At 37.8% G+C, this 9,380-nt stretch overlaps 1 pseudogene; it reads left to right on the plus strand.

Moving 5' to 3' along the window:
- Nucleotides 1-8,950: 8,950 nt before the first annotated feature.
- On the plus strand, nucleotides 8,951-9,104 carry LOC122150486 (annotated as a pseudogene).
- Nucleotides 9,105-9,380: the final 276 nt, after the last annotated feature.

A 9,380-nucleotide genomic window follows, 5' to 3' on the forward strand; every position in this document is an offset into this window, starting at 1 on the left:
GGGCAGGAGAGTATGGAGGGATGGACACTGGGAAGAGGTAACTATGGGGAGGAAGTGGGAGGGGAACTGTTTCATTGTGGTAAACTTTGGTCAATGACATGAGACAAAGTATATGTGAACTGCTATATGGAAAATGAATTTGCTCTGTAAATCTTCACCCAAATCACAATAAAAAAAGGGGTGGGGAACAAAACCTCACTTCTGTCAAGTTTGATATGATTCATAGTGAGCCCCCCTTGGGTTTCCAAGGTGGTATCACTATAGAAGTAGATTTGCCCAATCTTCCTTCCACGGAGTGGCTGGTGGATTTGAACTGCCAGCCTTCTGGTTAGCAGTCAAATGCACTATGCCACCAGAGCTCTCCAGTTCAAATGCAGTATCCAGTAATATCCAAAAAGTCTAATTATTTCCTTTTCCCCATTCAACAGTCACTCTTGTAAAAGGCTGTAGACACCTTTTGGAAAGGCTGGGAGAAAGATTGACAGTATCAATTTTTGGCAATATAGTGGGGTCCTTTCTGACTCAAGTCTGGAGATTGGTTGAGGGACCATAACTATGCATTCTGGTGATTCAATCTAGACTGCTGTTCATGTGACCTAGAATTCTTCTATCTATACAGATCATTTATAGTAGGTTTCCTATGTATTTTTCTCCTAGGAACACCATGCCTCAGTAGCCAATGCCATAATTCCACATGAGTCAGAGTATTCTGATTACTCTTTTGACTCTTCTGTCCATTTTGATAACCACATCACCTTATCTTTGTTCATTAACTGCTGCCACTTGGCCCTACTACCACAGTGTCCAATCAACCCTATTGTAGTTAAGTGTCTTAGTTTAATTAGGGCAGTTCCCACTGTCAAATCTGGCTTACATAAAATAGCAATCATAGCAGTCTTCAAGGATGCTAGGGTTCACTTCACAAATTTGTTCCTCATCATACTGGTGAAAAGCATGTCCTGAGGGCTTTCCGTTTCTGGCTCTAAGGGTCTTATCTGATAAATCCATTTCTAACATGCTAATTTCCCTAAGCCTCTGGATACCTTCCTCTACATTAGACCAAGGCAGGTCTGGTCCTTCAACTTGACTTAAGGTGGGCCACCACATAATCCATGCCTTAATAAGCCAACCATATAAAAAATTAGATCCTTTCCTAACCTCTGAGCTGAAACATTGAACCAAGAATCCATACTTAGTGGGCCTAAATTCCTTGCACTATTATCCCACACCCTCAATAGCCATTTCCACCCGTTCTCCAGGTTTCTATCTGTACATGTTAGCAAAATCAAGTAGCTCTTTTTGGGTGTAGAATATCACTTCTTTGGTCACACTTTATATTTCACCTTTTGAATCTCACTTGAAGTTTAATTATAGGTCTAGCAGCAAAAATGAGTGGATGGGGTGGTTTCTGAGAACATTCAATAATGTCTTCCATGGCTTCTGCCTCATGTAATGACCCAGCAGGAACAAGTAGGTTAGTCCCACTACACTACCAGAGCTCCCTTAATGTTACAGTAAACATCAATGGAAGCAGCAGTCAAGAAATCACATGATGTATTGCAATGGGCAAATCTACTGCAAAAGACCTCTTTAAAGAACTGAAGAGTAAAAATGTCTCTTTGAAGACTAAGGTCCACCTAACCCAAGCAATGGTATTTTCAATTGCCTAATATGCAGGTGAAAGCTGGACAACAGATAAAGAAGACTGAAGAAGAGTTGATGCTTTTGAGTTGTGGTGTTGGCAAAGAATACTGAGAGTACCACAGACTGCCAGAAGAAAGACTCTGTCATAGAAGAAGTGGGCCTGAATGGTCCTTGGAAGCAAAAATGGGCAGATTTTTTCTCACCTACTTTGCTCATGTTGTCAGAAGGGACCATTTCATGGAGAACTATATCATGCTTGGTAAAGTAGAAGGTCAGTGAAACAGGGAATGGCCCTCAATGAGATGGATTGACTCAGCAGTGGTAATGATGGGCTCAGGTATACCAAGGATGGTGAGGCTGCCACAGGACTTGACAGTGTTTCATTCTGTTGTATATGGGGTCACTTTGACTCGGAGCCCACTTGATGGCACCTAACAATAGCAACGACATATTATATTTTAGATGTAATAACAGATGAAAGCATAGTTGCAGATATTACATGACTAAAAAATGCATCAAATTCATCATTTTGAAAATGTATGCAAGACCTCACAGAAATTGAGGACATGTATTCTACAGATCTTAGAAATTATTTTTTTCTATTTAATGAATTACTAGGAATAAAATTATTTTTATCTTAAAATACATGTAATGTATACATCAATATGCCAGTGAATAATTTAGCTTCTCAAAAGATCTCAAAATTAAAGAAAATAAAAACATGCAAACACACTTCATCTTATTATAAAACAAATCAGAACAACAATAACATGGCAGATATTATGTATTACAGTGTTCTGAGATGTACACTGATTTGCTTCTTGGAAACCATCTGAGGGAGGAATTCCATTATCTAGCAGATTGTACTTCCTGTGCACATTCCATCATTTTCAGCACTGAACAGTCATAATTTTTATATTAATAGTCAGAATGGTATAGGAAACAAATTGAAATACAGTGAAAATTGTGAGAGGCAGAACTTGACAGAACTGCATTATTATTCTGGGTCTTACAAGTCTCCGCCTTCAACAGGGTACAGTCTTCACTTTTTTATTGGTCCCAATTTAGTGGAAAATATTTGAGCTTTCTTCTCTGACAGGTTTCTGCCTTCCATAGTTTCCAGCTTTTGCAGGTTTTCCAGTACATGCTAGTGGGCCATTTATTACCATCTTGAGCAGTACCATACTTGAGATTTTCAATAGAGCAATATATAGGTAAAAGACAGGAATATCTTCATTCCAGTCATTTAAACTTGCAAAATTATGTTGCATCAGTAAACTATCAGAAAATTAAGAGTAATGTCCACTAAATTCATAAGAGCAAGTTACAAATGCCTAATACATTATACAAAAGTATAGCTTGTCTTAATCTATAAAGAGAAAATTTATATGAAAGAAATAATGGTGAAAATAGATCCTCAGATTTCACTCTGAGCTTTGAAAGACTATACAGGTCAAAGTTAGTTTAAGAAAGTTATTAATCACTCCTGAAAAAAATCCATTTGGGTGGGATTTATGTTTGACAGAATTATAAAATAATCATTAGTGTTTTTGTAAAGATAATTTCAGTTGTTAGCACTGGTTCAACAGGATGCCTTTGGGATGAATAAGTTCACAGTGGATAGTCAATCTGATATAATATGTGTGTAGAATTTCACAATATTAAAAAGAGCATTCTGGTTTATTCTTTTGTATACTATTTTTCATTTTCACAGAAATTGATCATATCTGGAGAAAAATATTCCATAGTTACACTAAATCTTTATTATTGCCTTTTGTCTTAGTGATCTAGTGCTGGTACAGCAGAAATGCCACAAATGGATGGCTTTAACACACAGAAATCTATTCTCTCACAGTTTAGGAGGCTACAAGTTTGAATTAAATTTTCTCTGTTGGCTCTGGGGGAAAGTTGTTGTCTCCTTTCAATATCTAAGGGCCCATTATTCCTTGGAGATCTCCATGTGTCTTGGCATCAATCTTCCCCTGGATCTAGGAGCTTCTCAGGGCAGGGACCCAGGTCCAAAGGATGTGCTGCACTCCCAGCTCTTTGTTAGTGATAGTAGGTTCCTTTCTCTCTGCTGGCTTCTCTCTCCTTTTATCTCTTGTAAGGTAAAAGATGAGGCAGGCCATATTCCAGGGAAACTCCCATTACCTTGGATAAGGTCTATGATCCAAGTAAAAGTGTTGCATCTTGCCCCAATTCCCTTCCACCTGATTAGCTGAACACATCAAATCACATCATGGGAGATGATTACATCATTATATACCTGACAAATTACAACATTCTGTAAGTGCTGAACCACTGAGAATTATGGTCCAGCCCAGTGTTAAGAAGCAAAGATATCATTTTGAAGACGAAAGTGTGCCTAACCCAAGCCATGGTATTTTCAATCACCTCATATGCATGTAAAAGATGGACAATGAATAAGGAAGATGGAAGAAGAATTGATGTCCTTGAATTCTGATGTCGGCAAAGAATACTGAAAATAACAGACTGCCAAAAGAATGAACAAATCTGTCCTGGAAGAAGTGCAGCCAGAATGCTCCCTGGAAGCAAAAATGGCCCAACTTTGTCTCACCTCTTTTGAACATGTTGTCAGAAGGGACCATTCCCTGGAGGATATCAGGCTTTCTAAAGTAGAGGGTCAGTGGAAAAGTCCCGATTTTACCAAACCACACGGCAGGCCATTGATTCAAGTCCACTAAAAGTCCCAAGATCCGCAGAGCATGGCTGGCTGCTGAATGAAGCCTCGGCTACATGGAGGGTTCAAGAATGCCAAAAAGCTGTAGGCCAGCCCCAAACCTTCTCCTTACATATAGGAAGCAGATCACATCTCTAATGCAGCTACTTGTGGCAGATTCCACCATGGAGTTGATTTCTAGTCTCATCATGGGGAATAACTACTGTCAGCTGCCCAGTCACCCAAAACCAGGCCCAGCCAAGTTGACATATAACCTTAACTACAACTGGAGACACAACAGGAGAGTCTGACACTTTCATATTATCACCATTCAGTAGGATCAAGGTTATCCTCAGTCTTAGCCATATTTTTATAAAACAAAGGGAAGCCCATTTGTAGTTTGAAAAGAATACAAAACTCATTGCCATTGAGTCTGTTCAGACTCATAGCAACCCCCTTTGGTTTTCTGAGGCAGTAAATCTTTACCGAAGTAGATTGCCCAGTCTTCCTTCTACGGAGTGGCAGGTGGCTTTGAACTGCCAAGCTACTTGTTAGCAGTCAGATGCCATAGGGACTATGCCACCAGAGCTCCTTTTGGAAATAATATATGTGTGTGTGTAATCCATTCAGAGCAATAAATCCTTGTATTTCTAAAAGTCTAAGGCATTTGGCTGCTAATCAGAAGTCTGGCAGTTCAAAACTACCAGCCACTCCTCGGAAGGAAGAATGGGCAATCCACTACCATAGGGATACCACCTCCAGAACTCAAGGAGGGGTCACTATGAGTGGGAAAAACAACTTGACAGTAGTGAGTATTAAGTTTGGTTTGAGTTTTGGTATGTCTCATGAGGTTATTTTCCAAGTTCAACATGATTGGTCTTGAAAGAAGGTGTCTATGTCTTGGGAATTGGAATGTTAAAATCCAGTGGATCTTTCTAAAAATCTTAGTCTTTTTAGATAATTTTGCAGTGGGGGAATCAAAATTCCCTGAAATATATATGAGAACAAAAATTCTAGAAAGTTTCTTGTTCACCTGATTAACTTGACCCTCTTAATTTTCCTCTGGCACACCTACTCACTTAGTCACACTTACTCTGAAGTGGTCTCTCAGTGATCTCTTATTAGGTACTAATTTTCTAAATTATTAAAATAATAGCATTATTGCAATTACATGTGTTCTTCATGATTCACATGATTACAATAATCATTTGATCATGCAACTAAAATATTAATAAGTCGCTGATTATACCAACCAAATGCAACCACTGCCATGGAGTCGGATTCAACTCATGGCAACCCCTCCTTGGGTACTGAGGCTTATTACTATGGAAGTAGTTTGCCCAATCTTCCTTCCAAGGAGTGGCTTGTGGGTTTGAACTGCCAAAGTTCTGGTTAGCAGTCAAATGCCTTAGGCGCTACCATTAATTACTATTAACTTCATGACCTACTTCATAAACTCAGAGATTGCAACACAAAAAAAAAAAAAAAAAAGAGAAAAAGAAGATTCTTCTGTTTTGTTTTTATTTTTTTTCTCAAGAAGGTTATTTTAGTGGTTTAAAAGAAAAACATATATGTGCTAACTGCACTGAAACCAACTGTTCAAGTTCTCCTAAGGAGGTAATTTTTTCATGCAACAATATGTCTATTATTAGTTCTTATACATTAGCCCTTAGTAAATAGTATTTATTCTGTCTGCATATCCTGACAATGACTTCTCCCCACATTTGCAGCCACCCACCGAGGCAATCATTACCACAATTCAGACACACAACAAACTAAGGTTTTATTACTTTAATTTTCCAAACAAATTTCACCATGCTAAATTATGACACATGGAAATAATTTTTAAAAGACAAAGAGAATGGCAGATTTTGCATTTTTATTAAGTGAGCTATCTGTAATTTCAAATAATGGCTTATATTAAGTATTGTTCAAATGCACACACACACGTGTGTGTGAATGAATGTTTTAGCAAGCATCAAAATTCCCTGAACCCTTTGAAATTAGATGTTGAGAACTATGTAAATTATACTCATCTTTGTGTTTTATAGCTCAATAAATTTGGACTTTACATCAAAAAACCAAACCAAACTTACTGCGATGGAGCGGGATCCAACTCATAACGACCTCTCCTTGGGTTTCGGAGATGGTATCACTACGGAAGAAGATTGCCGAATCTTCCTTCCGAGGACTTTACATAGAGACTAGTAATTACTAATCTCCAGTAGTGCATTCTTATCTGGTAATTGAGAGTTTATTCATATTTTCATGTGTGTATGTGCATGTATATGTATGTGTGTGTGTTTCAGTTGAATCCCCAAATCTAAACTATACAATGCCCCTTTTATGTATACTCTAAGAGCTGCAAAATAGTCTTACAGACACTGGCATTATCTGTCCAATAGAATAATTCATTATTTGAATTCCACTGAAAAATATTAGATTAAGAGGTTAAATGTGCTCAAAAGGTGAACAGTGGGAAATTAAACTAATAACAAAGAACTCAAAACAAGAAATGTCCTTTATCAAAGATCATGCATTTCTCTAAAATTTTTAGAACAGCCACAATCTGAGAGAAGATGATAAAGTATAGTGTACTTTTAGTTTGTGGAAATTAGGAAAATTTTTTGTCTAACCATTATCATTTCCAGTCATGCTAATTTTCACCATGTTTTAAAAAAGAAAGTCAGCTTTGGAAACAAAACAGTGGGAGCTTTTTAGTATACCGATTCAAATGCCACCAGCTGAGTAATGATCTGGTTGTTGTTACCAAACTTATTATTTGATGGCTGCTTAGTGAATAATGTCACTTGAAAGTACTATATCTTTCAATTCACTCTCATATGGACCAATACCACCATTCAAACTTCATCACTATGTTACCAGTTTGTCCTTAGAAGCTATTGAATACTTCAATGACCTCTTCATGTTTAATGAAAGATTAAAAGGAAAAGGGAATAGTCTAATACTATTGTTTATGTCCTATGTGAGCAATTGGTTAGTACTAATTTTCATACCCCTGTAAATGTCCATTCAGTGGTCAATTTCAGGAAAATTTAATGCAGCTGGTCCCAATTCTAGACACACATAAGAACCACCTAGAGACCTTTTAAAAGTACATATTCCTAGGCTTAAGCCCAAAATTACTCCATCAGTAAGTACCTCCAGGGATTATTCCCATCAAGTTATATTTAAACTTGCTTTCAAAATAATTTCATTGCATCTGTAGATAAATTGGCCTTTGTAATTAATTGACTTAAAAGTGGATTTTGGAACTAGTCTCAAATCCCAGCTCTGATGATTCCTAGATCTTTTTTTGAAAATCTGCATTTATAAAATGGAGATAATGGCTTATTATTCTTGAACTTTAGATGTGGATGAGAAACACAAGGAGGCTAGTAGAGCTCACAGAACAAATTAGGCCTATAATAGGTTGTGGCAGAGACTGCTACGTGTTCACCAAAATGTATTCTACACCCACAGGTTGACTTCATTTCCCATTCTGCCTTACAGCTAATTGTCCATGTGGCTAAACTCAAGCCAAAGGAATATGACAAAGAGACGTGAAGCACTTCCAGGTTTGAGCTATACAGACCTCCGCAGGATCCTGTATATGGTCTTCCATATAAGGATCCTGTATGGTCTTCCCTTCTGACTGGCCGAATGAGATGACCTACAGGGTAATCTTGGGTTGCAAATATTAAATATTGGAATGCCATAGGATGGAAGAAACCGGGGTTCCAGAATGATCATGTGGAAAATGACTCTCCAGTAAACTTCAGTAATGTTAAGCAGTTATAATTTGAGGGTTTATGTGTAACATCAGTTAGTATGCTGTCTTTTTTATTCCATTCTTTTAAATTCAATTTGGAAAAAAAGTAACATTTAGAAGATTTTGTTTCCCTTCACTTTTCTATCCCTTAGAATAGACATGGTGATATGTCCTATTTTATGAATGATGGAAACTTCCAGGGATTCCAATTCTCATAAGGCACAATAAACACTTGGCAGATCCCTGAGGCAACAATAAGAACTCTGTGAATAAGTGATGGGATTGGGCTCTTCCTTACAAGCTATCACCTGCCACCAGGCAACATGCGAAATGATCTCAGTGCTTCTATCAACTTCCAAGGAGAAAGAATGACATACATAGTGGATTATAAGACAATTTATTGAAATTTATGGATACATTTTGGACCCTGTGATGGATTGGATGGTGTCCACAGAAAATATGTGTTTTGAATCATTATTCCTATTGTTGTTGTTAGATGCTATCAAGCTGATTCCAACTCATGGTGACATTTTGTACAACAGAACAAAACATTGCTCAGTTCCTGTACCATTCTCACAGTTATTACTTTGTTTGAGATATTGTCATTGCCACTGTGTCAATAAAGGCCTTCCTCTTTTTTGCTGACTCTCTGTTTTACCAAGCATGATAGTTTTCAGGGACTCTCCCTCATGATAACATATCCAAAGTATGAGAGATTAAGTCTCCCCATTCTACTTTCTACTTCTTCCATGACAGATTTGTTTGTTCTTCTGAAAGTCTATGATATATTTAATACTTATTGGCAACACCGTAATTCAAAGACATCAATTCTTCTTTGGTCTTCCTTATACATTGCCCTTACCTGGCAGGGGAGATACCATGATCATGAAGGTGGGTTTCCCAGAGTAAGGCTTATCTATTGCACACAGGATGTGCCGACCCCTGTGACTTCCCCAAGGGGGAAAAAATGGAGTCCTGCTGGTGTAGTGCCTAATGCATTGGGCTGTTAACCAGAAGGTTGGTGGTCAACCCACCAGCCACTCTACAGAAGGAAGCCTGGGAAATCTACTTCTGTAAAGATTTACTGACTCAGAAACCTAATAGGGGTCACTGTGAGTCAGAATTGATTCAATGGCAGTGATTTTTTTTTTTTTTTTGGGGGGGTATACATTGTCCAGATTGCACATTCATATAAAGCAATTGAAAATGTCATGGCTTGTGTTAGGTGTACCTCAATCCTCAAAGTAACATCATTGCTTTTTTAACTTACTAAAGAGGTCTTTG

Source organism: Orycteropus afer, unplaced genomic scaffold (genome assembly GCF_000298275.1).
Source record: "Orycteropus afer afer isolate SDZICR_OR568_19922 unplaced genomic scaffold, OryAfe1.0 scaffold00151, whole genome shotgun sequence".
In the NCBI taxonomy this organism is placed as follows: Eukaryota; Metazoa; Chordata; class Mammalia; order Tubulidentata; family Orycteropodidae; genus Orycteropus; species Orycteropus afer.